This window comes from Euleptes europaea, chromosome 7 (assembly GCF_029931775.1).
Source record: "Euleptes europaea isolate rEulEur1 chromosome 7, rEulEur1.hap1, whole genome shotgun sequence".
Lineage (NCBI taxonomy): Eukaryota > Metazoa > Chordata > Lepidosauria > Squamata > Sphaerodactylidae > Euleptes > Euleptes europaea.
Window position 1 is genome coordinate 89,615,160 of NC_079318.1, and position 14,581 is coordinate 89,629,740.

General features: G+C 47.7%; 1 protein-coding gene and 1 non-coding gene across 2 annotated transcripts in view; one reads left to right on the forward strand and one right to left on the reverse strand.

Moving 5' to 3' along the window:
• Positions 1 to 14,581, forward strand: part of IGSF9 (immunoglobulin superfamily member 9) — an 86,790-nt gene that overhangs the window by 24,445 nt on the left and 47,764 nt on the right. The gene's annotated exons all lie outside the window — the stretch shown is intronic.
• Positions 367 to 438, reverse strand: TRNAS-GGA (transfer RNA serine (anticodon GGA)). The gene has a single exon. It is a non-coding gene; the product is annotated as a tRNA-Ser (tRNA).

Here is a 14,581-nt window from a genome sequence, read left to right on the forward strand (position 1 = left end):
GCCCTTTAGGGTGTTTGTGAACTTGGGCTGGCCTTACCTTAGATCATAAAAGTATTAAATGGGTTCATGTGGAGGACAGGAAGCTTTGGGTGGGACGGGCTGCTTTTTACAAGTGTAGGCGAGCAAATAAATGTCATATTCATGTTTTCTGCCCTCTTTCATTAACTCAGCTGGAATAGCCACCCATGTGTCCCCTCTCCCCCTTTGTGTGGGGTTGCCAGCCTCCAGGTGAACACATGAAGCTACCTTATACTGAATCAGACCCGTGGTCCATCAAAGTCAGTATTGTCTACTCAGACCGGCAGTGGCTCTCCAGGGTCTCAATCAGGGGTCTTTCACATCACCTACCTGCCTGGTCCCTTTAACTGGAGATGCCGGGGATTGAACCTGGGACCTTCTGCACTCCAAGCAGATGCTCTACCACTGAGCCACAGCCCCTACAGGTGGGCCTGTAGACCTCCCAGAATGACTGCTGATTTCCATACGACAGAGATCAGTTCCCCTGGAGAAAATGGCTGCTTTGGAGGGCGGACTCTATGGCACTGTGCCCTGCTGGGGTCCCTCCCATCCCCAAACCCCTTCCTCCCCAGGTGCTTTCTCTGTGATGGGTATGGATTGAATTTAGAGTTGCTGACCTCCAGGTAGTAGCTTGAGGACTCCTGCTATTACAACTGATCTCCAGCCGACAGAGACCAGTTCCCCTGGAGAAAATGGCTGCTTTGGCCATTGGACTCTATGGCATTGAAGTCCCTCCCCTCCCCAAACCCCACCCTCCTCATGATCCGCCCCAAAAACCTCTCGCCGGTGGCGAAGAGGGGCCTGGCAACCTAGTTGAATTGCGTGGATCTCTTTCATTTTGAAACATAACATTCAAAAATGATGTACACTGCATCCCCCCCGCCGCCATCTGAAAGCAGTATAGTCATCTCTGCCCTTTCAGGACTCTACCACCTCTTTCTGCTGCAGAGCGTACTCTGCAAAGACACCTCTACCAACATTTCACAGTGGACAAAAGGAGCGCACCCCTATTTTCAGATCGAGGACCACTGCGTGCGCCACCTCCCTTTCCGTCTCTCTGTTGTTACTTCTTGCCAAAGGCTCTACCCTGGTAGCAATCTGCGCACCCCGGCATCCATATCCTGTGAAGTAGCCTGTCCTTTCCCGATTTTTAAAAGCCCAAGGGGGCAGTTTGTTCATTTGCGTTTAAAGGTTTAAGAGAGAGGCCTATAATTATTTTGCAATGTGCTATCAGCTCTTCAAAATACGTCTTGGCCTCTGCAGGAGGTGACTGTGCCGGGCAGTGCGCTGCGCGGGGGTTTAATGTTCGCGCACAGGCATTTGCACGGGTCACCGTCAGAGAGACGAGAGGCCTCCCCTGTGAGATGTAATTTCTAGAGGCGCCGGGGAGGGGAGGGGACTCCGATGGATGATAACTCGAATTTTTTTAAACAAGGCATCCCTGAAAAGCAAAAAAGGCTGTGGTTTTCTAAGATCAGAAAATGAGATCTGTCCCTGGTAAATGGGGACAGCTGAAGTGTATAGCAACACCTAGGGCGAAAACGCATGGTCGCTTTATCCTCCTTTAATCACTGTTTTAGCCAGGATCGAACGCACATTAGGCGAAACGCATGCGTTCGATCCAGGCTGAATCCTGGCTGAAACAGGGATTAAAGCAGGATAAAGCAACCATGCGTTTTCGCCCCAAGTGAAATTTCCCAGCTTTATTTTCTCTTACCAGTGCCGCAAGAGTGTGGCTCTAGTCTTCCTCTATGTGAGCCTCATGGAGGGTTTGACATAAACGAAGCTTTTGGCAAAGGTGAAGCAGCGAAATGTGACTGCCTTCGAGAATTAATACTATGAGTACAATTTGAGCTTTTTTCAGGAGGAGAGTTGAAAAAGCTAAAACTCCTTGGGAGTGATAGCGAAACGACTTTATTTAAGGCTGCCAAGTCGTCTTCTCTCCTTTACCACTGTTGCCTTTGGAAATTCTTCTTGCAAAAGGAAGAGATAAGAACTTCAAAACCTTCATATAAACTGTTTATTAAGTCACCTGTGGCTCCAGTGAGGTGCCTCTGTAAAGAAAGAAAGAAAAGAACCACTTCATATTCACTTATAGACTTAAGATTTGTTAAACAGACATTATATATTGTAATTAAAGTGTGTGTATATGTTATATGTAGGGTTGCCAGGTCCCTCTTCGCCTGCGGTGGGAGGTTTTTGGGGCGGAGCCTGAGGAGGGCGGGGTTTGGGGTGGGGAAGGACTTCAGTGCCATAGAGTCCAATTGCCAACGCGGCCATTTTCTCCAGGGGAACTGACCTCTGTCGGATGGAGATCAGTTGCAATAGCAGGAGATCTCCAGCTAGTACCCGGAGGTTGGCAACCCTAGTTATATGTCAATATATAATGTGTCTTAATAGCTGGTTCTTGTAGGTTATCCGGGCTGTGTAACCGTGGTCTTGGAATTTTCTTTCCTGACGTTTCGCCAGCAACTGTGGCAGGCATCTTCAGAGTAGTAACACTGAAGGACAGTGTCTCTCAGAGAGACACTGTCCTTCAGTGTTACTACTCTGAAGATGCCTGCCACAGTTGCTGGCGAAACGTCAGGAAAGAAAATTCCAAGACCACGGTTACACAGCCCGGATAACCTACAAGAACCAATGAACTCTGACCGTGAAAGCCTTCGACAATATTTTGTCTTAATAGCTGTTTGTGCTGCTTAAAATATATGCGGTAACTTTTTTCATGTCATACTGGAACAGCAAAAGAGTATTCTTTATTTTGGTTATTATAAACAAAGGTTTAACACAGATGTGGTGGTTCAATTCTCCAGTTACGGTTACGTGCCTCGTGGCAATTCCCCCATAGCTGTTTTTAAAAAGGTAAAGGTCCCCTGTGCAAGCACCGGGTCATTCCTGACCCATGGGGAGACGTCACATCCCGACGTTTTCTAGGCAGACTTTGTTTGCGGGGTGGTTTGCCAGTGCCTTCCCCAGTCGTCTACACTTTACCCCCAGCAAGCTGGGTACTCATTTTCCCGACCTCGGAAGGATGGAAGGCTGAGTCAACCTTGAGCCGGCTACCTGAAACCGACCTCCGTCGGGATCGAACTCAGGTTGTGAGCAGAGCTTTTGACTGCAGTACTGCAGCTTAACACTCTGCGCCACGGGGCTCCTTATAGCGGTTTTTAGCCCACTGGAAAAGGACTTTTAAAAATCCCAACCGCTCCCCATTATTCCTTGCTGACCTCTAATGATGGGTGAGGTTAGCAGTAAATTTTATGGGTGGTCGTGTTGCCTTAGTTACATCTTTACAGTAGGGAAGCCTGCCCCAGTCAAATAACTTTCGACTCCCATTACTCTCTTTTGGTTTGGGGGAAATGAATTCTGGTGCTTCCAAGCGAAATGTTGCTGAATGTGCACAGAAGATCCTGTGTGTTTCCTTAAACTTCATCATAGTTTTACATAGCAGAAGAGCAAGACAAGATCCAAGACACAAGATTAGTCAGTGAGCTAGATAGGCGTCCAATTATAGCACCCTAGAGAACAGCAAGGTTTTGGGGGCATAAACCTTTAAGAGTCAAGGCTACCTTTGTCAGTGCAAGGATCCACCACTAAAATAATAATTAATATTGAATTCCAGAGTCCTAGCTTATTAAAGGCTGTCAAAGATAGGACATTTTGGAGGACTTTCATTCATAGGGTCGCCATGAGTCGGAAGCGACTTGACGGCACTTAACACACACACACAGCTTATTAAATGAGTGAATCTGAGAGGTGAATCCCATAATGATCATGTGTGTGTGTTAAGTGCCGTCAAGTCGCTTCCGACTCATGGCGATCCTATGAATCAGTGTTCTCCAAAACGTCCTATCCTTAACAGCCTCGCTCAGGTCTTGCAAACTGAGGGCCATGGCTTCCTTTAGAGTTGATCCATCTCTTGTTGGATCTTCCTCTTTTCCTGCTGCCCTCAACTTTTCCTAGCATGATTGTCTTTCCCAGTGACTCTTGTCTTCTCATAATGTGACCAAAGTACGACAGCCTCAGTTTAGTCATTTTAGCTTCTAGGGTCAGTTCAGGCTTGATTTGATCTACAACCCACTGATTTGTTTTTTTGTTTTTGGCAGTCCAGGATATCTCCTCCAACACCACATTTCAAAGGAATCTACTTTCTTCCTATCAGCTTTCTTCATTGACCAGCTTTCCCACCCATACATAGTAATAGGAAATATGATGGCATGAATTAACTTGATCTTGGTTGAACATAGAACATATTTATCCAGCTAGAAAGGGGAAAAGACGTAGTCAGTTTAATATTGTCAGGGATCTTAAACATGAAGCCCATGGTATTTGGGTGTCTTCCCCTCATTTGAAGCTAGCTTAGCCAGATAATCTTCAAATGGGAAATGTAGGCATAAATGCTTGTGGCTTGTATGTTCTGAAAAGGTTTCTCCCTTTCACTCTCCCTCCCAGAAATCGTTCTGTTCACTTTGCAGAGGGCTGGGGGAGAGCACTTGGTGTTCCACCCACACTAAATCAGCCATGTACAAATGAGCAAATCACTGTAAGCAAAACCAGTTTGGGCTCACTTATAATGACGGAAATGACCTGCGGCGACCTTCCTCGCTAGGCAGGGCTGAGACCTGTCCAGGTGGAGTCCATGCCCTCCCCAACCAAGTTACAAATGGAGAGGTGTGTGTAGGGTTGCCAACCTCCAGGTACTAAAACTATTCGCACTGTATAAATGACACATCAATACAAAAGAACAGCACAGGCTCTTAACTTAGCAAAGAACAATGCTGTATTCTAGGACAATAGTATGGAATATAGAATCACACACTACTAGAAATACAAAAAACAAACTGTACCTTTGGGGTTTTCATGGCAAGAGACTTACAGAGGTGGTTTGCCAGTGCCTTCCTCTGCACAGCAACCCTAGTATTCCTTGGTGGTTTCCCATCCAAATACTAACCAGGGCTCACCCTGCTTAGCTTCCGAGATCTGACGGGATCAAGCTAGCCTGGGCCATCCATCAGGGCGTGTGTTTTTTTTTTTTGAGGGGGGGGAATAAATCTTAGGTGTGGCACTAGGGTTGCCAACCACCAAGTGGGGTCGGTAGATCTCCCGCTGTTACAACTGATCCCCAGGCTGCAGAGATCCGTTCCCCCTGGAGAAAATGGCGGCTTTGGAGGGTGGACTCTACGGCATTGAACCCTGTTTGAGGTCCCTCCCCTCCCCTAATTCCACCCTTCCTAGGCTCCGTCCACAAATCTCCATGAATTTCCCACAAATTTGTCAACGCTATTCATGATAGTCCTTTCCCCCCAGTCATTGATAGATTCCCTCCCCTTCTGGCTGATGAGGTTATATCTATGGGGTGGGGGTGGAGTGGGGAGACAAATGTGTCTCTAGCTTGCACCAGGCTCAGAAGAATGATGGCTGAGGCCACACTTGGTAGTCTGGGACCCCGCTGAACCTTTTGCTCGGTTACTGTGGCAAACGGTTGAGGCTGCTTTTCTCTCCTCCGTCTTCCTTTTTCCGGGTCACCGGCTTTGAAGAGAGGCATCTCTGCCCGGCCGTCTGGACCACCCTTTTGAACTCTTCCTTGTTCGCAGCCGCTTGAGGGAAGCCGTCTTGTCTTGATGGAGCCCGGGGGCTTTGCCAAGATCTGCCGTAGGGTCTCGCGCCAAGACATTTTGGGCAAACGAAGCGTTGGCTCGCTCGTTTCCCACCGCCCTTCCTCTTTCCATCCAAGAAAGTCCCAGGAATGCTTGTTCATTTGGCTCGGCAAAAAAAAACCCACCTCTGGAACGCAACAGGGATTTGCAGAGAGGGTGTGATGATTTGTAAAAGGGGGAAGGGGTGGAGTATTCACATTGGGGTGAAAGATGGTCTGTTGTCAGTAGGGGGTTTTTTTTGCGGGGGAGGTAGCTGAAGAGCCCCTTGGGTCAAGCATCGTGGGCCAGTGAGAGAGCATAAAAAGAAAAGGAAGCAGCCAGAGCAACGCTTGGCTTTAAGTTATAGAAAAGGGCAAGAGTCCAGTAGCACCTTAATTTTCTGGTAGGGTATGAGCTTTCGTGAGCCACAGCTCACTTCTTCAGATAAAGAATCTGAAGAAGTGAGCTGTGGCTCACGAAAGCTCATACCCTACCAGAAAATATTTTTGTTAGTCTTTAAGGTGCTACTGGACTCTTGCCCTTTTCTACTACTGCAGACAGACTAACACGGCTACCCACTGTGAATTGGCTTTAAGTTGGCAGTTTTAAATCAAAAGAACAATAGGAATGTGTTGTGCTTGCGAATCGGTTTGCATTTACCATTATGTGCTATGCTTTCAACGGTCAAAAGATTTCTGTATGTGTTATCTGGCTGTCATCCTTTCTGAGGGGAGGGGCCGTGGCTCAGTGGTAGAGCACCTGCTTGGCATGCAGGAGGTCCCAGGTTCAATCCCTGGCATCTCCAGTAAAAAAGGACCAGGCAGTAGGGGATGTGAAAGACCTCCGCCGGAGAACCTGGAGAGCCGCTGCCGGTCTGAGTAGACAATACTGACTTTGATGGACCGAGGGTCTGATTCAGTGTAAGGCATCTTCTTGTGTTCTGAGTGCCAGCATGGTTGAGTGGTTAGAGTGTCGGAATAGGATCCGCCCTCTCCAGGCTCCGCCCCCAGCCGTGGCAAAGAGGGACCTGGTAACCCTATCTGGTTTACAGGCCCTGTGAAATTGTGCTAAGTCCTGCATAGCCCGGGTCTCATTTGACAGAATGTTCCACCAGGCCGGAGCCAGAGCCGAAAAGGCCCTGGTCGGCGACAGCCAGATACTTCTGGGCCGGGACTAATTAATAAATTGGTCTCTTAGCTGCTGCTTTACAACTCTCAGTGTTTTTGACCTTATCCACCAGTACCCTGGAAGCTTGGATCTACTCTTTGAAATGGAGCATATGAACACATGAAGCTGCCTTATACTGATGGACCCTTGGTCTATCAAAGTCAGTATCGTCTAAGACCGGCAGCAGATCTCCAGGGTCCCAGGCAGAGGTCTTTCACATCACTTACTTGCCTGGTCCTTTTTAAACGGAGATGCCGGGGATTGAACCTGGGACCTTCTGCATACCAAGCAGATGCTCTACAAACTGAACCACAGCCCCTACTCAGACTGGCAGCGGCTCTCCGGGGTCTCAGTTAGAAGTCTTTCACGTTGCCTACTTGCCTAGTCCCCTTTAAATGGAGATGCCGGGGATTGAACTTGGGACCTTCTGCATGCCAAGCCGATGCTCTACCACTGAACCACAGCCCTTCCCCAAAGTTATTAATAAGGGAACTCTGCCCAGCATCTTATATCTTCTGTTGAACACGTGAATCTGCCTTATACTGAGTCAGGCTGTTAGTCTCTCAAGGTCAGGGTTGTCTGCTCTGACTGTCAGTGGCTCTCCAGGGTCTCAGTTTAAGGCGCCTGCTATCTGATGGATACGCCAGGGATTGAACCTGGGACTTTCTGCATGCATAGCAGATACTCTGCCACTGAGCCACGGCCGCTTCCCTGCTGCCGTACGCAGTTTCTGAGTTGTGCCCTGATCCAGCTGAAGTTGGCTTTAGCAAAACACCACCGGAAAGCACCGTAACTAATCCACCATTCTCTTGTTCCGTGGGTTTTAATGGCTCATGGTTAACTTCAACTGAACTGGAGTCTTATTATCGGTGTGTTTTTTTCAGGTCTAAAAATTCAGGGGAAAGGTCTGGAATATTGTAGCTGGCCCCCACCTAGTTTAGTATAGGAGAAGCAGGACAAGATCATGCATTGTACCAACCTTGTTGAACAGGTGTGGCTCTGGAGAATTATTTCGAAGGAACAAAGACCAGTTTTCACTGTTAATTTAGCACCATCGCTGTGCATGGGGTTTTACAAGGTACTGGAAGGTCTCTGCCCCAAGGAGTGAGCATAGGAGGAAGTATTTATTTTGCTTTTATCCCTGGACAGGCAATTGAGGGATGGGGTTGCCCAGCCTGCAACTAGCCTTGCCAACTTGGGGTTGGGAAATTCCTGGAGATTTGGGGGTAGAGTCTGGTGAGGATGATGTCTGATGAGAAGAGGAACCTCAGCGGGGTATAATGCCATAAAGTTTACTCCCCAAAGAAACCGTTTTCTCCAGGGAAAAGATTGCTGTCACCTGAAGATCAGTTGTAATTCCAGGAGGTCTCTCTAAGCCCCACCTGGAGAGGGAGATGTTTTGGATGTAGAAACACCTGCAGCCTTAAGCTGTGGAGACTGTTTGAGAAATTCTTCCTGGTCAGGGGTACCACAATATATAATTCTGGATGTATACCCGCCCCCCACCCCTTTAAGATGAAGACATGCGCGGGCAGGGTCTGGACAGTATCTGGATAGGAGGCTAAATTGGAATCTCACCTGTGCCATCTTGGTTTCTCTCCTCCACCAAGAGAGCTGGATATCAGCGTAACAAACAAAAGTAACGACCATCCCTGGGCAGACGCTGAAATCGAGCCAGAGGACCTTGTGTTTTTGCAAGATTTTTGAGGCCGGTCCAAGAGACCTAGGCAAGGAGCAATTCCTAGCCCTCCTCCTTTTGACGAGTTAAACCTCATTTGAGTCACAAGGAAGAGGGACTGCGGCCCTGGAAGTGGGAGGGCTTGCCCTCTTCAGGATGGCGCAGATGGAAACAGGGATGCTCTTATGAATGTGTTGTAATACACCCTGTTTACAAACTGAACATCCTAGTCAGAGCTGGCGTGTGGTGGTTCAAGTGTCGGACTAAGATCTGAGAGACCCCGGGCTCAGATCTCCACTCTTCCACATAAACCCATTGGATGACTTTGGGCCAGGCACACGCTCTCAGCCTAACCTGCCTCACAGGGTTATTGTGAGGGTAAAATGGAGGAGAGGAGAAGAATGCAAGCCGCTAAGAGAAAGAAGAGTTGGTTTTTATATGCCGACTTGCTCTACCACTTAAGGGAGAATCAAACCGGCTTACAATCACCTTCCCTTCCTCTCCCCACAACTGACACCCTGTGAGGAAGTTGGGGCTGAGAGAGTGTGACTAGCCCCCATTGGGAAGAAAGGCAGGGTATAATTAAAATAAGTCTGAGCTCTCCCTCCCCACCCCCCCATTACACACTGGGAAACACAGGCAGGATGGTGCTGCTGCACTTGTCTTGTTAGTGGCTTCCTAGGGGCACCTGGTTGGCCACCGTGTGAACAGACTGCTGGACTTGATGGGCCTTGGTCTGATCCAGCAGCGCCTTTCTGATGTTCTTTCTGTATATTCAAATGACTGCAGTGATTTACTCGTTTTGAAAAACTGAAGAGCTGTTTTAATCCAGCGCTGGATCTCACAATGCATCAGGTTGCACTTAACTGTAATGTTCATACAGCTGAAAGACAGAGGGGGGGAAATGTGCAAAGCCCCAGAGGTTACCAGGCGTTCATCTAATCACTTGTAGCTACTCCAAAGTTTTACAAAACAGTAGTAATAACAAAGGTTCAATTAAATTGCACAGCATATATTACAGTATACAAATAATGAGCAAACGCCAAAAGCAGAAGTGTTGATAATAGAACATAAAACCACAACAGTGACAGGTTTGCCGGCTAGTATCCCGTTTCGATATCCAGTTATTCCGTCTCGGCCAAACCCGCCTCCCATAGCTGTTCAGAAGATAAAATGGAGGAAGGGGAAACTTGATATGCTGCCCTGCTGTAAGTTGGTTTGAAAAATGGTCCGGTGAACTTTCATGTGCCGCATTTCCCGCCCCTTGAAGGAGGTAAAGGTAAAGGTCCCCTGTGCAAGCACCGGGTCCTTCCTGACCCATGGGGTGACGTCACATCCCGACGTTTCCTAGGTAGACTTTGTTTTACGGGGTGGTTTGCCATTGCCTTCCCCAGTCATCTCCCCTTTACCCCCAGCAAGCTGGGTCCTCATTTGACCGACCTCGGAAGGATGGAAGGCTGAGTCAACCTTGAGCCGGCTACCTGCAACCGACTTCCGTCGGGATCGAACTCAGGTCGCGAGCAGAGCTTGGACTGCAGGACCGCAGCTTTTCCACTCTGTGCCACGGGGCTCCTCCTTGAAGGAGAGCATCTGTCATTTCCCATCATCCACCCACTTTCCCACATATTTATGGAACTGTGATTTTATTTGCATTTATTGATTTATTTACTTACAACATTTTCATGCCGCTTTCCCACCTGATCAGAATCCCCCAAGGGGCAAACATTACAAACATCTGAACAGTTTAAAATTTAAAATTATAATTCAGTAAAAACACATAAACAACACCATTCTGTATGTTTTTATTTGTTAGCCTCCTAGGTGGCCCTTATGAGGGCAAGAAAGGTGGGGTATAAATTACGTAAAATAAATGAAATAAATCCTCTTTCACGCACGTTTCGTTTTCTTTCCCCAAATACTTTCTTTGCCCCTCTTTTCCCCCCACTCCTCCACGCCGCCGGCCTGTCTGGCCAAGGGGGTGGGGGGCTTTCGAATGCCTTTGAAAGGGGTGGTTGCTAAGCGATGGGAGGCTGCCTGTTGCTATGGTCACTTGATGGGGGTTTTGTTGGGAGGGGGAGACCCTCCCCTGGCGAATGAAGGGGGTTGGCATGGGGCAGGCTAGCCTGGGGCTTAGACAGGGGAGGGGGCCAGTCTCCTCCCCCCAATTAAACCCTGTCAACTGGGTTTAATGGGCTGTTGCCCAGGCCTCTTTGTTCAGGAGCGGATGGGATGGATGGGGGGGGGGCGCGTCCAGCCATAGGCCTTCGGGCCCCTTTTCCCACCAGATGCTCAAAAGTGCAGGGTCTCCCAAATTCCCAGACCGGTTTTATTTATTGATTTATTTAATCGTTCTTATAACCCACCCTGCCCAGCAAAAGCCGGGCTCAGGGCGGCTCACGTAACAATAAATGTACAATAAAACTTCAGAATCACTTGAAAACAAGACATTAAAAAGAGCCCGAAGGAATACTAAAACCGCATATCTTGGTGGCACGTTTAATTGTGACATCAGGCCCCAGCAGAGCCTGCAGGCAGTTTGAACAAGGTACAGAGCCTGCAAGTAGGGTTGCCAACCTCCAGGTGGTCATACAAATAACTCACTCTACTGCAAAAAGTATTGGTCAAATAAGACAGTAGTAGGCAAAAAAATGAACAAGCAGTTAACAAGGATGACAAGGAACGTGGATAGCAAAACTATCACTGTATTGCAAGGTGCAGCAAAAACAAACAAACAAACAAGCGAGGCGAAGCAACCGAGGTTACAAAGCGAAGATTGCCAAACCATAGGCAAATGCTAATAATTATACAAAAGTTCATGTGAAGCATATGGTTGCATTCTGGTCAGTTTCAAGCGGCTCCGGAAGTATTCCAGCGCTTTCGCTACACGAAGTAGCTTCATCAGCCACAAGGGCTTATTTGGACAGTTCCTAGGATAAATTTGGAGCTCCCAAACGGGCTGCTATCAGAATTATTCTTACGTCACGTAAGAATAATTCCGGAGCCGCGTTACCACCTATCTCTCCGTTGCCTGAAGAACTTGAAACTGACCAGAATGCAACTATATGCTTCACCTGAACTTTTGTATAATTATTAGCATGGTTTGGCTTCGCCTCGCTTGTTTGTTTGTTTATTTTTGCTGCACCTTGCAATACAGTGATAGTTTTGCTATCCACGTTCCTTGTCATCCTTGTTAACTGCTTGTTCATTTTTTTGCCTACTACTGTCTTATTTGACCAACCTCCAGGTGGTGGCTGGAGATCTCCTGCTATTACACCTGATCGCCAGGCGACAGAGATCTGTTCTCCTGGAGAAAATGGCTGCTTTGGCTAAAACCTCCTGCTGGTGGCGAAGAGGGATCTGGCAACCCTACTTGCCAGCCAGAATTGAGAGTGGGGGGCAGCGGCTCGCTGGCCATATAAGAGCTCTCAAGGGGACGGATCCAGCCCTTGGCCCTTATGTGTGACACCCCTGACCTAGATGTTTGGCTAGCGACGCTTGGAGGAGGTTGCCTTCCCAAAAGGGGTTTTTTTTTTTTTTGCTAGCACCCATCTAGCAGGGATGTTTTGTCTGTCTGTAGCAGGGGTCAGACTGGCTGACCTTTTGGGACTCCCTGGGTGATGCATCTGCTCTCTCTGTGTGTGTTGCCAGAGCTGATTCTGAGCTAGTAGCCGGCAAGAGCTGCTGAGCTGATTACAAGCCTGATAATAGCCCCAGGCAGGATTAGGCTGGTTATGCTTGCAGCTTCCATAAGTTCCTTATCCTCCTCCCTTCATCATAAAAAAAAACGATCGTATCATGCCAAGAACTCAACCAGGGAGATGCATGGCACGCGGGCACAAAAAGGGTTGCCAGCGTGCATTCCTCCACCTGTGCAGTTCGAGGAAGCCTCTCCTCCTTCACTGGGGCCGGGTCTATGGCTTGCCGTGGTGCCAGACTTCCAAACAGGGGTGGAAAGAGGCAGACACAGCCCTGGAAAAGCCCCTCCCCGAGAGAAGGGAGGAGGGGCTGTGGCTCAGTGGTAGAGCCTTTGCTTGGCATGCAGAAGGTCCCAGGTTCAATCCCCGGCAGCTCCAGTTAAAGGGACTAGGCAGATCTGGATATTTATTTATTTATTTATTTATTTATTTATTTATTTATTTTGTTCCACTTTTACCCCACCCTCCCCGGCCCAAAGGCCAGGCTCAGAGCGGCTCCCAAATACAGAACAATAAAATCAATCAATAAAAACCCTTAAAGTATAATTTAAATTCATTTAAAATAGCCCAAATCATTCAGTACATAGTCTTTATTGATGGCGCTGAAATCACATAATAATGGCTCTATAATCAGGGTTGCCAGGTCCCTCTTCGCCACCAGCGGGAGGTTTTTGGGGCGGAGCCTGAGGAGGGCAGGGTTTGGGGAGGGGAGGGACTTCAATGCCATAGAGTCCAATTACCAAAGCAGCCATTGTCTCCAGGTGAACTGCTGTCTATCAGCTGGAGAACAGTTGTAATAGCAGGAGATTTCCAACGATTACCTGGAAGTTGGCAACCCTATCAATAATAAAGGCTCAACCGCAGGATGGGGAAAAGGACTAGGGTGGCCAGTATTTTTAGGGAGAACCGTCGCTGACCTCAACCATAAGCCCGGCGGAATAGCTCTGTCTTACAGGCCCTGCGGAGTTCTTGGAGGTCTCACAGGTCCCTGATCTCATTCGGGAGACTGTAATTCCGAGGGATCTCCCTGGTCCCACCTAGAGGCTGAATAAAAATTATGGGGGGGAGTCAGGTACTAAATGTGCAAAACTAACAATATATCAACTGGTACCCAACCCCTGGTATAAAATTATTTCCAACACTCCCAAGAATATATTCATAAATATATTTGCATGTGCACGAATGTCCGTTCAATAATATGGTTGCAGATCAAAGGTATATTTTACATTTGTAATAGAAGTCTTACATATAAACACCTTCCAATACAAAATAAATGGAGACTATTGCTTTTTCTCTCTTTTGTGCAACACTTCTTCATATATCACGAGTAGCATATTTGCCTCCTTCGTGTAACAGGTTAATCTCCGTGTTTCAGCCTTCTTAACTTCTTTCTGAATTAGCTCTTAATGGGACTATTCATACAGTTCCTTATGTATTGCTTTTTTTTTTTTTAGGCTATGCTGTATTGTTCTCCTTGTGAGTTACCAGTGCATAATAGGGTTGCCAGGTCCCGCTTTGCCACCGGCGGGAGGTTATTGGGGCGGAGCCTGTGGAGGGTGGGGTTTGGGGAGGGGAGGGACTTCAATGCCATAGAGTCCAATTGCCAAAGCGGCCGTCTCCTCCAGGGGAACTGATCTCTGTCGGCTGGAGATCAGTTGTAATAGCAGGAGATCTCCTGCTACTACCTGGAGGTTAGGAAAACAGTACAGGGGCAACAGTCGTGTACGAAAGGTGCAATTTATATAAGCTACTGAAGCGAAAACATGTACAATATTGTACTCAACAAGGTAACCACGCAACAAACTAACAATCAATATGTACAATATATACAGCAAGGAGCCGCAATAATTTTCTGGAGTCTCAACAGAGTAACAGTAGCAATCCAGTTTCTGTGTACAAAATTTCATAAGAAGCCACAATCTTCCATAGGATACGGCCGTTTCAGATTCACAATAATATGGAATCCTTCTTCAGTCGTTCAAATATTGCTTCCAAAAAGTGTGCTGTCATACCAGCAGGGGTCTGGCAGCCCTGTTCCTAGTGGCAGAACGATCTCTTTAACTTGTTTCACTTCCTTGCAAGTCAGGATTGTTTGGATGTGGCGTCCCGGAGTGGGAACCGTCTGGCTCGAGCTGGTTTCTGGGAGCGCCGAACCCATTTCTGGACTGTAATTGGCACCAATCAGGACTGAGTGTGAACTGCTGCTGATTGGAGCTGAACCTGGACTGAGCAGGTTCATTTTGTGTTGTTTTTTTGCTAGGGATTCACACCTGTAAATAAGGGCAAAGGGGGGGGGGAAGTAACTTGAATATATTTTCAGTTGTCTGAAAGCAGACATTAGGAAGAACTTTCTAACAGTGAGAGCGGTTCCTCGGTGGAACAGGCTT